This window comes from Pongo pygmaeus, chromosome 13, assembly GCF_028885625.2.
Source record: "Pongo pygmaeus isolate AG05252 chromosome 13, NHGRI_mPonPyg2-v2.0_pri, whole genome shotgun sequence".
Classification (NCBI taxonomy): Eukaryota; Metazoa; Chordata; class Mammalia; order Primates; family Hominidae; genus Pongo; species Pongo pygmaeus.
In genome coordinates, this window is record NC_072386.2 from 92,216,161 (window position 1) to 92,238,286 (window position 22,126).

The 22,126-nt window shown below is 37.9% G+C and overlaps 1 long non-coding RNA gene across 5 annotated transcripts; it reads right to left on the reverse strand.

Annotated features, from left to right (window-relative positions):
- Positions 1-1,391: 1,391 nt before the first annotated feature.
- On the reverse strand, positions 1,392-20,997 carry LOC129044303 (uncharacterized). Of its 5 annotated transcripts, none has more exons than XR_008504643.1 (4): positions 20,810-20,966; positions 20,092-20,242; positions 10,435-10,592; positions 1,392-1,497 (listed from the first exon to the last, which is right to left on the reverse strand). It is a non-coding gene; the product is annotated as an uncharacterized LOC129044303 (long non-coding RNA). The 5 variants fall into 5 exon arrangements; XR_008504645.1 differs by having other exon boundaries at positions 20,092-20,201; positions 20,810-20,950; XR_008504644.2 differs by lacking the exon at positions 1,392-1,497 and having other exon boundaries at positions 10,314-10,592; positions 20,953-20,997.
- Positions 20,998-22,126: the final 1,129 nt, after the last annotated feature.

Genomic DNA, 22,126 nt, shown 5'->3' on the forward strand with positions numbered 1-22,126 from the left:
TTTGCCTGTCACTATCAATCAATGTTTCCATATCTGCAACAATTCAGCCAGTGTCACTTCGAGTCAGAGGGAAATAGCATTATCTACAGACATTATTGCAATATGTTTCAGAAATTTTACAACTATTTTAGGTAATTTGAAGCATTCTTCACCTGTATAGCCACTTAATTGTTTTTTAATAGAGAAGTTAGCCTTGGCTATGAATTGGATCCTTCTAAGATGCTTATTTATGAGGAAGACAAGTTCCATTTTTTAAGGATTTGGAGGTACCAATAAACTTTGTCTTAACTTTGAGTTGTCCCCAACTGAAGATCTAAAAATCAATATTAAATAATTTGTTTCAATTGAAACTTAGGAATTGATGACTACCTCTTTTACCACTATAGTTTTTCTTTGCCTATACATGTCTTATCTGATATTTTCCTTTAATTCTTACACTGCTAAAAGAGAATGACGTTCAGGGTTTTCACATAAATTTATTACATTAGCTTCTTGTTCTCTTTTTCCATTTTCTAAGGGTGACTCAAACATGATAAAGGGGCAAACTGACTTACCCAGAAATAAAAATATTTGACAAAATTTTACATATCTTTAAAGCTTTACCTCCTCCAGGTATGATAAAGTTATTGAATAAAAATGCTTTATAGAGAATGGCATTAACACAGCTATCATTCAAAGTGCAGTAAAAAAAAATCTGGATTCAATTTTTGTAATGGAAGAGTGAGTACCTCATTAAACCCAACATTTCTAATGGTTATTACAATGAATAAAACAATTAGTTCACTGATTAGCACTCGGCAGTTCACCACAGCTGATTTTCAACTCTGCGTCAGAGCAAATAAATGTAAGGGAAATATTCATATATGTTAGCTGGCATGAAGATTTTGAAAATAAAACATAAATGTATTCTTTTTTTCTTTTCTTATATAGGCACAGTTGGAATTATCCCTTATCCTTTACTCAATCCAATATCAATTTAGCTGTTTCCTTTTAATTTTTGCTTCTCTAACAGGCAACTTTATCAAGGTGATATTTTGTTCTTTTAGTTTTATCAACAAAGTGGCACATGTACTACTTGAATAGCATTATGTTAGGCAGTGGGAAGAATACAAAGACAAAGAACTTGAGGTTTCTGTCTTGGAGGAGATGAAAATTTAGCTGGAGGGACAAGCAAGGCACACCCAAAGGTTCCATAGCATTCAATAATAAAGAGCAGTGTGAACTAATAAGATTTGCATTTATCCAATTTACAAAAAGGATAAGTAATCTGATTGGCATTCCAACTTTTGTTTTCGGAATTTCTGAGATATCATAGTAATATGAAATGGTTCTGTTTTTTAGAAACAATAAACTCAGCATCTGTGAATATGAATGAACAGGCCAGACATGGTTGGAGGAAAGAACATGTTTGGTGTCAGAATATCTGAGTTTCTGGTGCATTCACTTGGCGGATTCACTCTGGGGAACTTAATTAACCTCAAGTCTTGATTTTCTCATCTGTAAAATAACAAAAATAACAGCACAAACTGTGATAGATTGATTCTATCAATGACCATAATTAATGGTGTTTCTGTAGCAACATCTTTTTCTGTGTACCGTAACTCTGGGTTGGCCATGTTATTTGCTTTGGCAAGTGGGACAGTAGCAAATTTGATGAAGTCTGACACTTGAGAAAGTATACCTGCTCATTCCTTTCCTCCTCTGCCTTTATCATAAGAAATTCCCAAACAAGGGGAGGGGCCATGTGGAACAGAGTCAGGATAGCCCATGTTGTCCAGTTAATGCCCAAGACATGTGAGAGAGTCCAGTTAAGGTAATCAAAACTACCTAGGTGACCTGAAACTGATCAAAGTTGTGTGAATAAACCCTGTTGAGCTCAGCTGAACTGTGTAGCCAATGATATCAATTTGTAACCAAAGATAGGCAATTACTGTTTTATGCCATTGAGGTTTTCTGCTAGTTTGTTATGCAGCAGTAGCTAACTAATAAAATACTTCATTGTTGCTGTGGAGATTAAGACAATGCATATGAATGAGTTTTGCAAACTGTGAGGTAATATACACATGAGTTTAAAAAGTCTTAAGATCAATAGATTATTTATTGGAGATGAGGACATAGAACAGTCACAAGATGTAGATTTCAGTTACTTCTAGTATCCAGCTAAGTGTCCAAATTGTTCTGTCAGTGTTTATTTTGTTATACTTGTTCAAAGTGATATATATTTATTGTGTTGACCTATCTGACCTATCTATTTGTTCAAGGGCCTTAGAAGTTCTTATCACTTAAATGATTACTGAAAAAAAAAAAAAAAAAAAAAAGAAAAGGAACAGTAGAGAAAATGCTAGAGCTAAAAACAGGGTGTGGAAGGTCACTAGATTGTGTTCACTTAAATCATTTAAGTACAGAAAATTTTCATTAGCAGGCAGTCAAGAATTTTTCCTACCAAGTTATTAATAGTTTGGCCTGACCAAAGCCAAAGTTGAGAACCCCCCCCCAAAAATTATGTATTTGATACTATTTAACATTAATTTATGGAATATTTTCATACTGTTGAATTACAAAAATTAGATGCTGCAAACCTAAGTAAAAAAGTAATCTTCTATTTCTGAGTAGTCTGTGTTCTCAAAGTTAATTTTTAAAGTAGATCCTTTGGATTTTGTAGCACATTTTTTCAAAGCAATAATGATATGTTCTGAGGGTTACCTCAAGACCACAATTAACAGCAATAATTTAGTAAATATATATTTTTGGAACTTAACATGGGCCTGGCTCTATTCTAGGGAGTAGAAATGTGCTAGTGAATAAAACAGATAAAAATCCATGTTCTCATGGAACTTTTATTAGGGTGGATAAAAATAAGCAAGCTATATAAATAAATATGTAATATGGCACCTGACAGTTAGTGCTATGGTGAAAAACAAATCAGAGAAGGTATATGGAGTGTGTCAGTGGGGGTGCAATTTTAACTAGGTGGTTTTTACTGTAGTGGCTAAAGAAATGAGCCAGGGGCTGTGAACACAGATAAAAAGACCAATGCTTTGTAGAATTATATTTGGTGGTTCGACATTCCTTCTCCTGCTCTACTTGCTCTTCTCAAGTCCATAGTTTTCACTCTGAATTTGTTGAGATTAAAAAATAGAGAAGAGGGACTCCCAGGCAAGATGGCTGAATAGGAGTAGCTCTGGTCTGCAGCTCCCAGTGAGACCAACTCAGAAGATGGGTGATTTCTCCATTTCCAACTGAGGTACCTAGTTCATCTCATTGGGACTAGTTAGACAGTGGGTGCAGCCCACTGAGGGTGAGCAGAAGCAGTGTGGGGTGTTGTCTCACCCAGGAAGCTCAAGGGGTCAGGAAACTCCCTCCCCTAGCCAAGGGAAGCCACGAGGGACCATGCTGTGAGGGACGGTGTTATCCAGCTCAGATGATGCACTTTTCCTAAGGTCTTCACAATACACAGACTATGAGATTCCCTCGGGTGCCTATACTACAAGGGCCCTGGGTTTCAAGCAAAAAACTTGGTGATCATTTGGGCAGAAACTGAGCTAGCTGCAGGAGTTTTTTTCATACCCAGTGGGGCCTGGAATGCCAGTGAGACAGAACCGTTTACTCCTCTGGAAAGGGGGCTGAAACCAGGGAGTCAAGTAGTTTTTCTCAGGGATCCCGCCCCCAAGGAGCCCAGCAAGCTAAGATCTACTGGCTTGAAATTCTTGCCACCAGCACAGAAGTCTGAAGTTGACCTGGGATGCTAGAGCTTGGTGGGGGGAGGGGCATCCACCATTACTGAGGCTTGAGTAGGAGGTTTTCCCCTCACAGTGTAAACAAAGCCACTGGAAAGTTTGGACAGGGTGGAGCCCACTGCAATGCCACAAAGCCACTGTAGCCAGACTGCCTCTCTAGATTCCTCCTCTCTGGGCAGGACATCTCTGAAAGATGATGCAGCTCCAGTCGGGGGCTTATAGATGAAAAATCCCATCTCCCTGGGACAGAGCATCTGGGGGAAGGGGAGGCTGTGGGCACAGCTTCAGCAGACTTAAAAACATTTCTGCCTGCTGGCTCTGAAGAGAGCAGCAGATCTCCCAGCACAGTGCTCAAACTGTGCTAAGGGACAGACTGCCTCCTCAAGTGGGTCTCTGACACCCATGCCTCCTGATGGGGAGACATCTCCCAGCAGTGGTTGACAGACACCTCATACAGGAGAGCTCTGGCTGACATCTGGTGGGTGCCCCTCTGGGATGAAGCTTCCAGAGGAAGGAGAAGGCAGCAATCTTTGCTGTTCTGCAGCCTCCCCTGGTGATACCTAGGCAAACAGGGTCTGGATCCCCCAGTAAACTCCAGCAGTCCTCCAGAAGAAGGGCATGACTGTTAGAAGGAAAACCAACAAACAGAAAGCAATAGTGTCAACATCAACAAAAAGGATGACCACACAAAAACTCCACTCAAAAGTCACCAACAGCAAAGACCAAAGGTAAATAATGCACGAAGATGAGGAAAAACCAGCACAAAAAGTCTGAAAATTCCAAAAACCAGAATGCCTCTTCTCCTCCAAAGAATCACAACTCCTTGCCAGCAAGGGAACAAAACTGGATGGAGAATGAATTTGACAAATTGACAGAATAGGCTTCAGAAGGTGGGTAATAACAAATTCCTCTGAGCTAAAGGAACATGTTCTAACCCAATGGAAGGAAGCTAAGAACCTTGATAAAAGGTTAGAGGAATTTCTAACTAGAATAAGCAGTTTAGAGAAGAACATAAATGACCTGATGGAGCTGAAAAACACAGCACGAGAACTTCGTGAAGCATACACAAGTATCAATAGCCAAATCGATCAAACGGAAGAAAGGATATCAGAGATTGAAGATCAACTTAATGAAATAAAGCGTGAAGAGAAGATTAGAGAAAAAAGAATGACGAGGAGTGAGCAAAGCCTCCAAGAAATATGGGACTATATGAAAAGACCAAACCTATGTTTGATTGGCGTACCTGAAAGTGACCAGAAGAATGGAACCAAGTTGTAAAATACACTTCAGGATATTATCCAGGAGAACTTCCCCAACCTAGCAAGACAGGCCAACATTCAAATTCAGGAAATACAGAGAGCACCACAAGTTACTCCTCGAGAAGGGCAACCCTAAGACACATAATCATCAGATTCACCAAGGATGAAATGAAGGAAAAAATGTTAATGGCAGCCAGAGACAAAGGTTGGGTTATCCACAAAGGGAAGCCCATTAAACTAACAGCGGATCTCTCTTCAGAAGACCTACAAGCCAGAAGAGAGTAAGGGCCAATATGCAATATTCTTAAAGAAAAGAATTTTCAACCCAGAATTTCATATCCAGCCAAATTAAGCTTCATAAGTGAAGGAGAAATAAAATCCTTTATAGACAAGCAAATGCTGAGGGGTTTTGTCACCACCAGGCCTACCTTACAAGAGCTCCTGAAGGAAGCACTAAATATGGAAGGGAAAAACCTGTACCAGCTACTGCAAAAACAAACCAAAATGTAAAGACCATCGACACTATGAAGAAACTGCATCAACTAATGGGCAAAATAACCAGTTAGCATCATAATGACAGGATGAAATTCACAAATAACAATATTAACCTTAAATATAAATGGGCTGAATGCCCCAATTAAAAGGCACATACTGACAAATTGGATAGTCAGGACCCATTGGTTTTTTGTATTCAGGAGATGCATCTCTGTGTAAAGACACACATAGGCTCAAAATAAAGGAATGGAGAAAGATTTAACAAGCAAATCAAAAGCAAAAAAAAAAAAAAAAAAAAAGCAGGGGTTGCAATCTTAGTCTCTGATAAAACAGACTTTAAACCAACTAAGATAAAGAAAGACAAAGAAGGGCATTACATAATGGTAAAGGGATCAATGCAACAATAAGAGCTAACTATCTTAAATATATATGGACCCAATACAGCAGCACCCAGATTCATAAAGCAAGTTCTTAGAGACCTACAAAGAGACTTAGACTCCCACACAATAACAGTGGAAGACTTATTTATTTATTTATTTATTTATTTATTTTTTGAGATCGAGTCTCACTCTGTCACCCAGGCTGGAGTGCAGTGGCATGATCTTGGCTCACTGCAACCTCTGCCTCTCTGGTTCAAGTGATTCTCCTGGCTCAGCCTCCTGAGTAGCTGGGACTACAGGTGCATGCCACCATGCCCAGCTAATTTTGTATTTTTAGTAGAGATGGGGTTTCACCATGTTGGCCAGGCTGGTCTCGAACTCCTGACCTCAGGTGATCCATGCGCCTTGGCCTCCCAAAGTGCTGGGATTACAGGCATAAGCCACTGCACCCTGCCAATAGTGGGAGACTTTAATACCCCACTGTCAGTATTAGACAGATCAATGAGACAGAAAATTAACAAGGATATCAGGGCTTGAACTCAGCTCTGAACCAAGTCAACCTAATAGAGATCTACAGAACTCTCCACCCCAAATCAACAGAATATACATTCTTCTCAACACCACATAGCACTTATTCTAAAATTGATGACATAATTGGAAACAAAACACTCCTCAGCAAATGCAAAAGAATGGAAATCATAACAAACTGTCTCTCAGACCAAAGTGCAATCAAATTAGAACTCAGGATTAAGAAGCTCACTCAAAACCAAACAACTACATAGAAACTGAACAGCCTGCTCCTGAATGACTACTGGGTAGATAGCAAAATAAGGGAAGAAATAAATAATTTATTTGAAACCAATGAGAACAAAGACACAACGTATCAGAATCTCAGGAACACAGCTAAAGCAGTGTTTAGAGGGAAATTTATAGCACTAAATGCCCACAGCAGAAAGCCAGAAAGATCTAAAACCAACACACTAACATCACAATGAAAAGAACTAGAGAAGCAAGAGCAAACAAATTCAAATACTAGCAGAAGACAAGAAATAACTATCAGAGCAGAACTGAAGGAGATAGAGACACAAAAAACCCTTCAAAAAATTAATGAATCCAGGATCTGGTTTTTTGAAAAGATTAACAAAATAGACCACTAGCCAGACTAATGAAGAAGAAAAGAGAGAAGAATCAAATAGACACAATAAAAAATGATAAAGGGGAGATCACCAATGATCCCACAGAAATACAAACTACCATCAGAGAATAGTATAAACACTTCTATGCAAATAAACTAGAATATCTAGAAGAAATGGATAAATTCCTGGACACATACACCCTCCCAAGACTAAACCAAGAAGTCAAATCCCTGAATAGACCAGTAACAGGTTCTGAAATTGAGGCAGTAATTAATAGCCTACCAACCATAAAAGCCCAGGACCAGATGAATCCACAGCCAAATTCTACCAGAGGTACAAAGAAGAGATGGTACTATTCCTTCTGAAACTATTCCAAATGATAGAAAAAGAGGGACTCCTCCCTAACTCATTTTATGAGGGCAGCATCATCCTGATACCAAAACCTGGCAGAGACACCCACAAAAAAGAAAATTTCAGGCCAATATCCCTGATGAACATCGATGCAAAAATCCTCAATAAAATACTGGCAAGCTGAATCCAGGAGCACATCAAAAAGATTATTCACCATGATCTAGTCATCTTCACCCCAGGGATGCAAAGCTTGTTCAACATATGCAAATCAATAAATGTAATTCATCACATAAACAGAACCAATGACAAAAGCCACATAATTATCTCAATAGATGCAGAAAAGGTCTTTGATAAAATTCAACACCTCTTCATGGTAAATACACTCAATAAACTGGGTATTGATGGACCATATCTCAAAATAATAAGAGCTATTTATGACAGACTCACAGCCAGTATCATACTGAATCGGCAAAAGCTGGAAGCATTCACTTTGAAAACCAGCACAAGCCAAGGACGCCCCCTCTAACCACTCCTATTCAACATAGTATTGGAAATTCTGGCCAGGGCAATCAGGCAAGAGAAAGAAATGAAGGGTATTCAAACAGGAAGAGAAGAAGTCAAATTATCTCTGTTTGCAGATGACAGGATTGTATATTTAGAAAACCCTACCTTCTCAGCCCAAAAATTCCTTAAGCTGATAAGCAACTTCAGCAAAGTCTCAGGGTACAGAATCAATGTGCAAAAATCACAAGCATTGCTACATACCAATAATAGACAAACAGAGCACCAAATCAAGAGCAAACTCCCATTCACAACTGCTACAAAGACAATAAAATACCTAGGAATACAACTTACAAGGGATGTGAAGGACTTCTTCAAGGAGAACTACAAACCACTGTTCAAGGAAATAAGAGAGGACACAAACAAATATTCCATGCTCATGGGTAGGAAGAATCAATATCGTGAAAATGACCATACTGCCCAAAGTAATTTATAGATTCAATGCTATTCCCATCAAGCTACCATTGACTTTCTTCACAGAATTAGAAAAAAACAACTTTAAATTTCATATGGAACAAAAAAAGAGCCCATATAGCCAAGACAATCTTAAGCAAAAAGAACAAAGCTGGAGGCATCATGCTACCTGACTTCAAACTATAATACAAGCCTACAGTAACCAAAACAGCATGGTACTGGTATCAAAATAGATATATAGACCAATGGAACAGAACAGAGGCCTCAGAAATAGCAGCACACATCCACAACCATCTGATCTTTGACAAATCTGACAAAAACAAGCAATGGGGATAGTATTCCCTCCTTAATAAATGGTGTATGGTCATATGACTAGCCATATGCAGAAAACTGAAACTGGACCCCTTCCTTACACCTTATACAAAAATTAACTCAAGATGGATTAAAGATTTAAACTTAAGACCTAAAATCATAAAAACCCTAGAAGAAAACCTGGGCAATACAATTCAGGACATAGGCCTGGGCAAAGACTTCATGACTAAAACACCAAAAGCAATTGCAACAAAAGCCAAAATTGACAAATGGGATCTAATTAAACTAAAGAGCTTCTACACAGCAGAAGAAACTATCATCAGAGTGAACAGGCAACCTACAGAATGGGAGAAAATTTTTGCCATTTATCCATCTGACAAAGGGATGATATCCAGAAGCTACAAGGAACTTAAACAAATTTGCAAGAAAAAAACAAACAACACCATCAAAAATGGGTGAAGGATATGAACAGACACTCTTCAAAAGAATATATTTATGCATCCAACAAGCATATGAAAAAAAGCTCATTATCACTGGCCATTACAGAAATGCAAATCAAAACCACAATAAGATACCATCTCTTGGCAGTTAGAATGGTGATCATTAAAAAGTCAGGAAGCAACAGATGCTAGAGAAGATGTGGAAAAATAGGAATGCTTTTACACTGTTGGTGGGAGTGTAAATTAGTTCCACCATTGTGGAAGACAGTGTGGCGATTTCTCAAGAATCTAGAAGTAGAAATACCATTTGACCCAGCAATCCCGTTACTGGGTATATACCCAAAGGATTGTAAATCATTCTACTATAAAGACACATGCACACGTATGTTTACTGTAGCACTATTCACAATAGCAAAGACTTGGAACCAACTCAAATGCCCATCAATGTTAGACTGGATAAAGAAAATGTGGCACATGTACACCATGGAATACTGTGCACCCATGAAAAAGAATGAGTTTATGTCCTTTGCAGGGACACAGATAAAGCTGGAAACCATCATTCTCAGCAAAGCAGCACAGAAACAGAAACCCAAACACCGCGTATTCTCACTCATAAGTGGGAGTTGAACAATGAGAACATACGGGCACAGGGAGGGAAACATCACACTCTGGGGCTTGTTGGGGGATGGGCAGCAAGGGGAGGGATAGCATTAGGAGAAATACCTAATGTAGATGATGGATTGATGGGTACAGCAAACCACCATGTCACATGTATACCTATGTAACAAACCTGCATGTTCTGCACATGTATCCCAGAACTTAAAGTATAATAAAAAATTATAGAGAAGAGGTGGGAATAGGTGAGGAGGCCACAATGGTATGCCCAAGACTGCAAAGGGAGAAGTAGGTGAAAGATGAGAGGGAGATATGAAGCAATGGCAACTAGTCCCCCTTTTGGAGATGGTTGCTCACATCAAGGTAAATGATAGGAAATGGAACATAGAATTTTCTGTCTTATAATGTGCTTTTGTATCTCAATGCCTTTTTCCTCTTTTAGAACATACATTACTGAAAGGCAGGAAATATGTGTTTGCTTGGAGATAAAATAAAGGGGGTTTCTGGTGATCTGGACTAAACTGCTCAAAATGTCTTGAGGATGTTATCTTATATGAGGTGACAGCTTTTTATAGTGGGTGCCTGTTGCCTGTGAAAATACCCCAAAAGATAATGTCTTAAAAGAGCAATTTTATTTTGCTCATGATTTTGTAGGTCAAGTACTAGGCTTTTCTGGATCCAGAGAAGTCATTTATATGATAGCTCACTCTCTTAAAATGCAAATTGGTACTGACTGTTTGGGAACACAGCAGGTCTTCAGTCTGGAACTTCCAGTTCTTCTGTATGTGGGCTTCCCCATGGGATTCTTTGGTCTTCCTCACAGCATGGTGGCTGGTTTTCAAGAGTGATTGTTCTAAGATACAGGTAGCGGAAGCTGTTAGTTTCATAAGGCCTAGGGACAGAAACAGGTGCAGTGTCACTTCTGTAGTTTTGTTGATTAAAGCAATTGCAGAACATATACAAAATCTAAAGGGAAAAGACATAAATCCCCCATATCTCCGTGGTTAGGTTGAAATGTTAAATGAAAAAAAAAAGTGTGTTATTCCTACTCGATTGTCAATAGTTTTTGTATATTAAGACTCTGGTTTACTCCATCTAACACAGTACGTTAAGTTGTCATTGTTGAAGTTAATTTAAAATTAAATTGAACAATGATTTTATATGGCTCAATATTTGAGGAAAAGTGTGAAAGATGTTTTTCTAAAACTGAGAGAGAATAAACTGGATAGGATCTTTCCTATCTTGATTGTTTTACTCCAAGAAGTCCATGTTACTTCCCCAAAGTCATTTTCCTTTCATTGCAGCCGTGGTTGACTGGCCAACTGGACATTAGCTGTAAAAATCAGAGAGGAAGAAATTGCTTTAATAGATTCAAAGTCAGGCAAGAATATTTCCTGCATCGTGAGCCACTAAGCTGCAGGTATTCCACACTGCTGCCTGTTGGAGATCCTCGAAAAAATCTGATGGCCCATAAAGGCAACCTACAGGGTAGAACTGTCAGAAAAGTTTTAAAAATGAGTCATGCAGTGTTGATTTTAACTCAATGTTGTGCTTAGGTATGGAAAAACCATTCATCATTATTTCACTTATAAAACTGTGCTCAGTGCTCAGCTGGTGTACAGCCTTCTGAGTCTCATGGGACATCTACCATTCATTTTTGTCTGTATTGCTTAATGCTGTTCAGAGAAGAGTATTCTAAGATAAAAATTTTGTTTTAAAACACAGGTTGATAAACAACTCTGAAAGCACAATAGGACTAGCAGCTCGTGGCTATCAAGAGACAGGGCTTAGTAATCCCTGCATAGTGTGGCATTTCTTCCTTTATCCAGAGGGTCAGGAACACTTTTCAGAGTGAAATGGGTCTCTGAATTTTGGGCAAGATCAGGAAAGCCCTGTCCCTGGGAACTAAAGGGATATTTGCATTTAAAAAATATTTTTCATTTTTGTGGGTACATAGTAGGTGTATATGTTTTATGGGTTACACAAGATATTTTCATGCAGGTGTGCAATACAGTAATCATCACATAAGGGTAGATAGAGTATCCATCACCTCAAGCATTTATCCTTTGTGTTTTACAATTCAATTATACCCTTTTAGTTATTTTTAAAAATGTTTTCTAATTGGATCAGATGGCCTCAGTTAAAAGTTGGAAACTTAACCTTATGAGAAATGAAACATAAAAAGATGCAATGAAAAGAAAAGAACTGACATCTAACTTCACCTGGAGAGATTTCTTCCCTGCCTGCTGCCTTTCCTATTGATAATGAAGTGTTTATCTCCCAGCCTTGGTGTTATAGGACTGTGTTTGGAATTCTGAATACTGTCTCCCTTCGCCAGCTGGCTCCTATTGGGTGCTATTATTATGGGCAACTAGAGAGAAACTGAAAGGCTGAAGGAGGAAAAGAAGATCGTGACTTCTTTTTGATTCTTGATCCTTTCAGCACTACAATAGCAATGGAGCATCACTCTGAATGCAGTAATTGCTTCCAATAGCACCAGGTGGCTCCAGTTTCCATTTGCTTTTTTATATTCTTGTACCAGCGTTGTTGCATCTACCTGGATTACCAACAGTAAACAGATGGTCCTCTCCTCATAAGTCTCAGTCCTAGCTCTGCAGGGGCCCTCCTCTGAGCTCTGGAGGTACTAGGCCATCTAGCAGCTCCCCTTCCTCAGAGGTCTATGTCCAGGTCATCAGGATTTTTCTTCCAAGCTTCTAAGTTCTTAGGACCTCTGGATGAGTAGCTGCTTTTGAAGTACCATTTCTTGGTGTCTCACTGTTTGCTTTTTGCCTTATTCCTTTTATCCTATCACAAATTCTTTATATTAAACCTCCATTAAAATCACGGATGAGTATGACTGTGACCGATATATCTATTTTGCAGGAATGTTTACAGTAGGCCCTAGTGCTACACTGATTTTGCAACAGAGGTGCAGAGCCTGAAGCTTTCATTTTTCACTAAGATACAATGGTAATGTTAACCCATAAGAATTGCCATAGTACAGCAATCAATCAGCTAAACATGCGGAAGGAGGGAAACAGGTGGAATTATGTAGAGGGGTCATTATTTAATTGTTTTGAACTTCTGGACTGACCTGGCTCTCTAAGGGCCAGCATTTTTCCCATGAAATTCTCTTTATATAAACATTTTACTCCTCCTTCCACTCTCCCACTGTAGGTGGCACTCCATGGTTGCTGGCTTGTGTGTATGACTCTAGGACTCCATTTTGCCCTTGAGCCCTCTTGGTACTTTTTCTTCTATTTAAGAGACAGATGAAGAGAAGTGGAATAGGGAAGGAGAGTGGGCATAAATTTACTGAGTCATTAGGGCGTGGTGCCATTAAGAAGACAAGAGACAAGGTGTCCAGACCACAGATCCACAGTGTGTACATCAAAAAATTCACAGGAGGTACATCTGAGTTAAATCTCGAAGGATGAACTGGAGTTCACATGATAAAAAGGGAAGAGGAGATAGTTTGCTACAACTAGATAATATACATCCAAATATCTGGATAGATGGAGCAAGCCTGTAACATTTTGGCAAATTGTTGAATAGCAGAGGGGAAGGACAAAATTAAATTGGATTTTTGTCATATCTATTTTCCAAGCACACAAGACGTGCTGGGAACTGAATATTGTTTGTATAAAATGTACTTTTAAGTAGACTTCAGGATATATAAAATTTTAATTGGCTTCCATCAAAGTATATATATTTCCCTGTTTACTAATTACTTTGGGTAGATATGTCTTATTTTCCCACTTAGATTTCAATTATAGACAGTATTAAATACTATTTTGTATCCATCTAGCAAAACTTTACACAGTGACACATAAACAACTTAGTAGATGCATATGAATTTAATAAATAAAAAAATTAACGAAACTTTAAAAACCCTATAATGTGTCATGAAAATCGCCTGTTGAGACCAGTATTCTATTTTGGAGAAAAGCATTTTGTTTTCTTTTGTGATATGGGTCTCAAAAGGTAAGAAATGTACCACTTCATCTAAAGTTCTCAAGATTTCCCTGTGATACATCCTTACCACAATGTGAACATACATTTAGTTAATGATTGAATCAGTGATGATTTTCAAAATATCATTGGAAGACAGATCTTTTACCTGTCATAGAGGGGTTTGATTTAAAGCAAAAGCATTCAGTTAATCTTTGCCACTTTGGGGGTGTTCAGCTTCCACATCTGCTTCATAATGGTATCTTCACCTTAACTTGGAGATCACTTACTTGAAGGCAGTGTCCATCTCCAGGTGTGGAAGCCAAAGATGTTTCCTCTTTCTTCATCTTGATAGAATCAGGTGGTAAAACTGTGACATAGACTTGAACAGCAGGTGTTCTTTTGTAAGATTTTGGATCTTGAGCAAGTGATAGCACAATACAGAGTCTGTTAGAGTTGTCTGACATCCCCTGGGTATCTTCTGCATAGCTGTCCAGAACTTACTTGGGACCTGTCAGATTTTCAAGCTGGTCTTCCAGTAGTCCAATTTAATTCCAATCAATTATCTCTCTCTTTTTGCTTCAGATGATCTGTGTCATGTTCTGTTGTTTACAACCAAATGCTGAGATGATATAGATGGTGTTTAAAATATAAGAGAACATACATGTCTATGTTCTCTTATATTTTTATCCTCATTTAAACCTGATTGTTTTAAAGAAGTATAAATACTACAAAGTAGAATTTTGACCCACAAAAAGAATATTTCTGTCTTTAATTTCAACCATCTGTGACAAGTTTCCCACTGGATGCAAAAGTTGTTGACAGGTATTGTAAATGCCTGCAAGTGACACACACATTTTTGGATGGAGATTTCGGGATTTCCCCAGTGAATGTGATGAGCTGTCCAGATGGTGCCTTGATAGCCACTCAGCAGAGTCCTTTAATGATAACAATTAACAGCTAATTACATTTAATGCCTTGAAAGGAGTCCAGTCGCATTTGTTTGATCAGAAATCAATCCCTGGGTAGATCCAGAAGAGAGAAAAGAGTTCCAGCACAGCCATCTGGATACTCTTTTCCCTGCCACTTTTGCCACTGAAGAGGGTTTGGGGATGTCCATGGCTCCTCTTGGAATATATATTCTGCTTCTGGAAGCCGTTTAAAGAATGGGCCTTGCTGAATTAAAGAGAGAAAAATTGGTTTTTGTCCCATCAAAGGCAAGAGTCAAGTTGGATAAAATTCTGTTTAGATGGAAAGGACAAGAGAAAAAGCTTAGAAAACCTGCCCTAGACATTTGTGGTGATTCTAGGAGTTATGATATACAAAAACTATGCCAAAACAAAGTTGGAGCATAATTACTGCAAATGATGAATTCAAAGAAACATATGTTGCTTCTTCCCATATTATAAGCACAATCTCTCTTCACATAGCTTATACACAGGAAATGAGCATTATAATGAAACTTAATCAATTTATAGACTTATAGTTTAATTCTCATAGAAGCTAGTAAGGAACACACAGCTTTCAATATATGTTATTTACTTCCCATTCAGAGTGCCTACTTGACCTGTGTAACTAAGGCCAAGCTCTTCCTCACTGGGAAACAACTGAACATGTAGAGATCGTCCATCCAGGAACCATGTCTTGGTGTACTTCATAACTGAGTCCAGAATCTAGATAATTGAATCATTGTAGGCAGCATATGACTAAGGGGTGAGATGTAATAAAATTATAGTTATTCCCCTCTGGAAATGGCCTCAAAACACAGTGGAGGGCCCTCAAACCCTAAGAGGCCATGTCTGTGTTTGAACCCCATGCTTTTGGTCAGATAACTGATTCAAGCTGGACCAATTAGATTTTATTTCCTGGAAATCTGAATCTTAGAGAAGGGAGGAAGAGACACTTAGGGGTTTTGGAGCTCGGTCACCAAAATGGCAATACTTTGGAAGAAAAGTTCTTCCTGTATATTTTCATGTGTACTTCAAGCATAGCTTTCTAAAGAGCGTATTTTCATAGGTTCTGATGTTTTTATCCTTTTGGAGGGCTAGAGTTCTACAATTTCAATTTAAATTTTCAAAATTCTGAAGATTTGTATCAGTCAATTCAGGATAGGTTAACACTAACTTCATAGTACATATCCATTAGGGTCAGTTGGGAGCTGTGCTCCATTGATCCTCGAACAGAGCCATCTGGAATGATGCCAGTCACTGCAGCACACCCTTAAATACTTCTATTCAGATTTTATTGGTTAATCCAAGTCCAATAAGCGTGAATTCAAGAGTGTTAGGGAAACACAGTCCTATTACGTCCTGGAATGACAAAAAGTAGAAATACTGGAAATATTGATGAGTGGCACTAATGTAATATATCAGTTGCAGGATTTTTTGTTTCCTGGTTTATTTATGGCCAGAGAATATTTCCTGTAATCTTTATACTTTATAAATTTGGAATCTGTTGGAGTTTGCTTAGTGGTTGAATATATAGTCAATTTTTGTGACTTTCATGGACAGGAGGGCATATTGCCTCTGGTTCATGAAACAATGCCTCCTAAAAGAAGGCATATTACCTATATTTGGGATATAGAAATATATATATATAAATAAATTACATCTACTTTTTATATATGATACTTATATATGATACTTTATATGTGATATTTATATACTTAAAAAATGTTTTCTGTCCATTTGATTTGCTGTGAATTAAGAGAGGAAATGTAAATCTGTGATTTCATTATTATTTTTTTAGAGACGGGGTCTCATTCTGTTACCCAGGCTGGTGCTATCATAGCTCAATCAGCCTCAAACTTCTGGGCTGAAACTAAGTGATTAAAGTTGCTTGCCACCACACACAGCTAATTTATTTTATTGTTTGTAAAAGCAGGGTCTTGCTTTGTTGCCCAGGCTGGTCTCAAACTCCTGGCTTTGAAGTAATCTTCCCACCTTGGCCTCTAAAAGTGCTGGAATTACAGGCATGAGGCACCGTACCCAGCTTGAATCTGTTATTTTAAATATATTTTCATTTATTGGCCTTTGTATCTTCTGTGATTTTTGCTTTATAAATATTATGTAGAGCATATATTTGTAACTCGTATACCTTCATTATAAATTGTGCATTTTATAATTATAAAACACTCTATTTTTATAATTTTATGCATTTTTCCTTGAATTCAGACTTATTTGATACTAAGATCATAATCTCTAATCTCTTTTAAATACACACCTGCCAAGTGTTCTCCCCTGCTACTGATAGGTTACTTATGATTTCCATCTTGATACATTGATTATTCTCTCTTCCTTGAAATATCATTTTTTATTTGTCTTCCAGAATATTATATTATGTAGTTTTTCTTCTACCTCACTAGTTGCTAACTTTTTCTCGTCTTATTTTTACTATTTTCTTATCATCTCCCTAAACCTTTAAATTAGTTGGCGTGCTTGAAGGCTCAGCTCCTGAAACTCTTGCCTTCTCTATTTTTACTGATTCTTTTGGTCGATGTCTTTTAGCCTCTGACTTGAATGCCAGCTATCTTCTATCAGTCAAGGGTTCAATCAGAAGACAGATATCATAGCAGTTATTTCGACAGAAGGAATTTAGTATAAAGCATTATTGACTAGGCATACATTTATTGACTATATCACCAGTGACTATTATTTTGAGATATTGGGCCACATTTTCAGCAATTATAGCTTTCAAAGAAAGGGCTAAGTCTGAGTACTTTAAGGTGTCATTTCCCAATGTAATTTTAATTTTCTCACATGTGAGCTATATTGATGCCTGAGAAAGCACCAAGTGTGTTTGAGGATGTAGATTATACCATCTATCCTCTATGCACTGGCACAAACTCTCTTGCTCCTTTTTTTTTTTTAAATTTTCACTTGTTCACATGCTTTTGGTTAATCCTTGCTTGCATTGGTGAGATAAGAGCACAGAGATTTGAGTTTGACCACTGATGTACAAATAAACAAAGCCTTTTAGCCTGCTTTGGTTGTAAGCCCCCCAGAATTATCTGGATAAGGTATGAGAGGTCCTACACAAGGTCAATACTAATTTGATAGAGTTTTCTACTAGAGTGTGGAAGAGAGGTCTAGCCAGGAATATGCTCCTTTCCCATGCTCTGCTTTCTCTAAGTCGATATGATCCTTGGACATTTTCTTGTCAAAAGCGAAATTGACCAACTATCTTGTTAGAAATATAAATCGGCATCTTATTTAACACTACTTATAATTTTTCCCTAATGTTGTTGTGCGATTTAAAAGGAGAAAATGTATATGACAATAAGAAATAGTGTTACATTTTGATAATATTTTCTCCTTCCATGATGTGGGATTTTGTTATTGCATTCTCTTTTAAAATCATGTAACTGTTTTACTTTTGACCATTTTGTGTATCTTTTTGCTCTTTCTGTATTATGAAAATGCAATTGTTTGCAATCACATACTCATGTGAATATGACTAAAATAAAATACTGGCCAAATAGATAAATATTAATGATGATATTGATAGTTGTTTTCTTCTGAAGTGCTTTGGTATATGTTAGCTCATTTGAGCCTCATCACAATTTCATCAAATATTCTGAGCAAGTGTTATCCTCTTGATTTTACAATCAATGACACTGAGGCCTAAGGAGGTTAAATGACTTGCTCAAGGTCGTAGTTTAGTCTTTTCTTTTTTCTACATTGTTGTGAGACCCAAGCACTCTATAGTTGCCATTATTAATTTATATTTTTTAATTCAAGTGGACTCGAGAATCTTTTGCTGGTTGAACTATTTTTATTTCTGCAACAACAGAACAGAGTTTGACTCACTGAATTGGCCTTTATGAAAGTTAATGAGGAATTAAGCTGCCTGAGAGACTTGAGGTGAAAAATTTCTCCAGGTCTTTTATACCTTGTAAACATACAGCAGGTAGAGAGCAAAACTTACCTTTGTACCTTGTCCAGATACAGGGGAGGAATTAATAAACATGGAGGAAGGAATTGCCTGATGGGTGCTTTTAATGTTTAAGAGCTTTCAGTAATTGTCACACTTCTGTCTTTACTTCATTCTTGTACAGAGTGTACCTTTTATTCTCTAATCATCTTCTGTCAGTGATTATACACCTGTGGTCTCAGGGCCACACTTTGCCAACAGGAGGTATACAAGGAAGCAGAGAGAATTTCTCACTGACTTAGGCATAGTATTTCTTTACTGTTTCTACTCACGAATGCTTCTGCTTCAAATTCTCTAAGCTGTTGGATTCTGTACCTCCTTTGACCTTCAAGATGCTGTTGATCTCTCCAGCCTTGCCTAAAACCATGGAATTAACCCATTTCCTGCTCTCTCCTGACCTCAGATTTGTTTTAGGATTCTCAATTTGCAGGACTCGTTGGATTCCTGACCCATTGCCTCCTCTGATATCAGGTTCACATCTGACTGCTCAATTTGGTTGAAATTAAAAATTCTTCATTTTGCCTCTGTCTGATGATCTCTGCCTGTCTATGCTTGGGAATTATACTTTATGCTTTAGTTTTTTATTCTGCATTTTTTTATTCTGCATGTTCAATGGAGAGCATGATTCTCTATTGTTATCTCTCAGGGTTATTTAAATTAGTTACCTGAGAATGAACATGAAACTTAGTAAAACCCAAAATGATTGGAACCGTGGGAAGCATGTGATGTTTTTTTCTGAGGAGGAAACACATAATGAGAGTTCTGTCTTTTAGGGAATGCACTTTTCCAGATTGAGTTTCTATCAGTTCAAATCTGGAAAATAATCTGTCTATCACCTTAAGAGTGAGGTTTCATACCCTTTCCTGTTCTCCACCCAATAGCTATGGAAAGGGGAAGATCCCAGAGAACTTGGATAGAAAAGGTGAAGTCAGAGCAGTGCTTCAGCCCCACCAGGCAGTAAGGGCAGCCTTCCTCTAAATACCAGATTCCCAAATCTGGCTGTGCTTTCAATTTGGGAGTTGGACATACTGCTAAACTATAATTTCTTAGGCCATATCTAAAATATATTATGGAATCATGGCCTGGAAATCTAAATTTTTAACAGATTCTCCAAATGATTCTGATGCAGTGGGTCAAAAGATTGATATTTGAGAGCCACTGCTCTTAGAAACTGGAGGTAACAATTATGCAGATAATAATTGAGAGTAAAAAACATCTTATAAGATACAGTTGATAAAGACTCTGTATTTAAATCAGTCTGACAAAAGAGCTATTGAGACGGGAGAGAGAATTCTCTTCAATTCTTTATAAACTCTTTGATACAAGAAGCTGAGCAACCTCCATAACTAATTGTTAAAGTATGAAACCTGAAAGAAGAGGATCCATGAATCATGACGAAATCAAAACAGTTAACAGACTAGAAGAGATGTATTTTCCTTATCGACACCTAGCTAATGGCTTCACCATTGTCCTACTGAAGATGGATTGAAAGTTAATGTTAGACTCACTGTGTTTCGTAGCTCATGTTTATCATGCTTGTTACATCTTTATTGTTCTTTTCTTATGGTATGTGTTTCATAGTTCTTCATTCATCATGCTATTTCATCATCAGTGTCTTCTTTTTAAAAAGATGAAGTCCCAAAGTTACATACTCTTCAGCTATTTTTATAGATACATAAATCATAACTGGGTTTGACTTTAGTGACAATTGTAGTCAATAATCTGATATTCAGAGTGGGAAAAGTAGAACAGTAGCTTCTCTTAACTTCTTAACTTCTTAAGTTACAAAATTGTAACTGAAGACTGGCTTCTATCTAGGCATGCTCAGGGGTGATATTCAAAAAGTAATATAAATTAATGTATAAATAAAACGCATTTAAAATTCTTTCTGTTCTCTAAATTAGACATGTATATGACACACATCTATAATTATACAATTGCTTACTTAGTTATATAAATCATTCGTCCAATTTAATAATTTTCAAATCAGTTATTGATTTATTTAGAAGCCAATGGTATAATCTTTTGTTTATCATTTCACTGAGTTGCTCCTGTCTGAGTCGAGATTTAATATTGTGAGCCACATAGCAGTGTTCCAATGACTTCTCCAATAGGTAGTTCCCCTCATCTGTCTGAAAATATTAAATGGAAAATTCCAGAAATAAACAATTCATATGTTTTAAATTGCACACTGTTCTGATTAGCGTGATGAAATCTTGTGCCAACCTGGTCTGTCCTGCCCGGGATGTGAATCATCCCTTTGTCCAGCATGTCCACACTGTATAAACTACCTGCTCATTTGTTGTCAATACTGTCTGCTCCAGACATCCAGCCATCTACCCTATCATGGCTCCATCAACCAGACTCACCCAAAGCAGATGCTCCTCCTTCTGATGTATCATCACAGGGTCAGTAGTAGCCTAACACTATGTCACAATGCCTACATCATTCACTTAACTTCATAGCATCACACAGGCATTTTATCAACTCACATCATCATAAAAAAATGAGTACAGTAAAATAAGATATCCTGAGAGAGAAAAAGAGAAAGACTGCGTTCACATAATTTGAATTATAGTATAATTGTTCCATTTTAGTATTAGTTACTGTTGTTAATCTCTTACGCACCTAATTTATACATTAAACTTTTTTTTTCTTTTTTTTTTTTTTTTTGAGATGGAGTTTTGCTCTTGTCACCCAGGCTGGTGTGCAATGGTGTGATCTCGGCTCACTGCAACCTCTGCCTTCCAGGTTCAGGTGATTCTTCTGCCTCAGCCACCCAAGTAGCTGGGACTACAGGTGCCTGGTACCATGCCCAGCTAATTTTTGTATTTTTAGTAGTGACGGGGTTTCACCATGTTGGCCAGGCTGGTCTTCAACTTCTGACCTCAGGTGATCCACCCGCCTCGGCGTCCCGAAGTGCTGGGATTGCAGACATGAGCCACCACAGCCATCCAAATTTATAAATTAAACTTTACCATAGGTATGTATGTACGTGTAAGAAAAAAAACACAGCATATGTAAGTTTCAATACTATCCACAGGTGCAGACATCCACCAGAGGCTTAAAACATATCCCCCATAGATAAGGGGGATAAGAGCTACAGTAAATGGAAAGTGCATAGGTACCTAGCACCTGTTACTTTTGTATCTTTTGTGCTGGCGGCCCTGCCTTCATGTGCATATCCAGAGAGCCTGAGTTTCAATCAGACTGTGGCTATCACTGTCATCAACTAGTGATGACAATGTTGCTGCCAGTGTGCTACTGCTTTTGCCATCTGCTCTGCTACTTTGTCCTTGCAGATCTTGAGCTACTTTAAAATAGCAGGTGGGATCAGAAAATGCCACTGGCACTGTTGCTGCCACCACCAGCTCAGCAGCCAGCAGCAGTGTCCCATGTCTATACTGGCAAGACTCGCATTCTCAATTTCCTACCTTTGTTGATGCTATGCAAGATTATTGGATGGTGTTTTTCCTCAGTAACCTAGGTGGCAGAATTTTAGATTTCAGTATAGCGTGACTATGCTGGTATAAACTGGTTGAA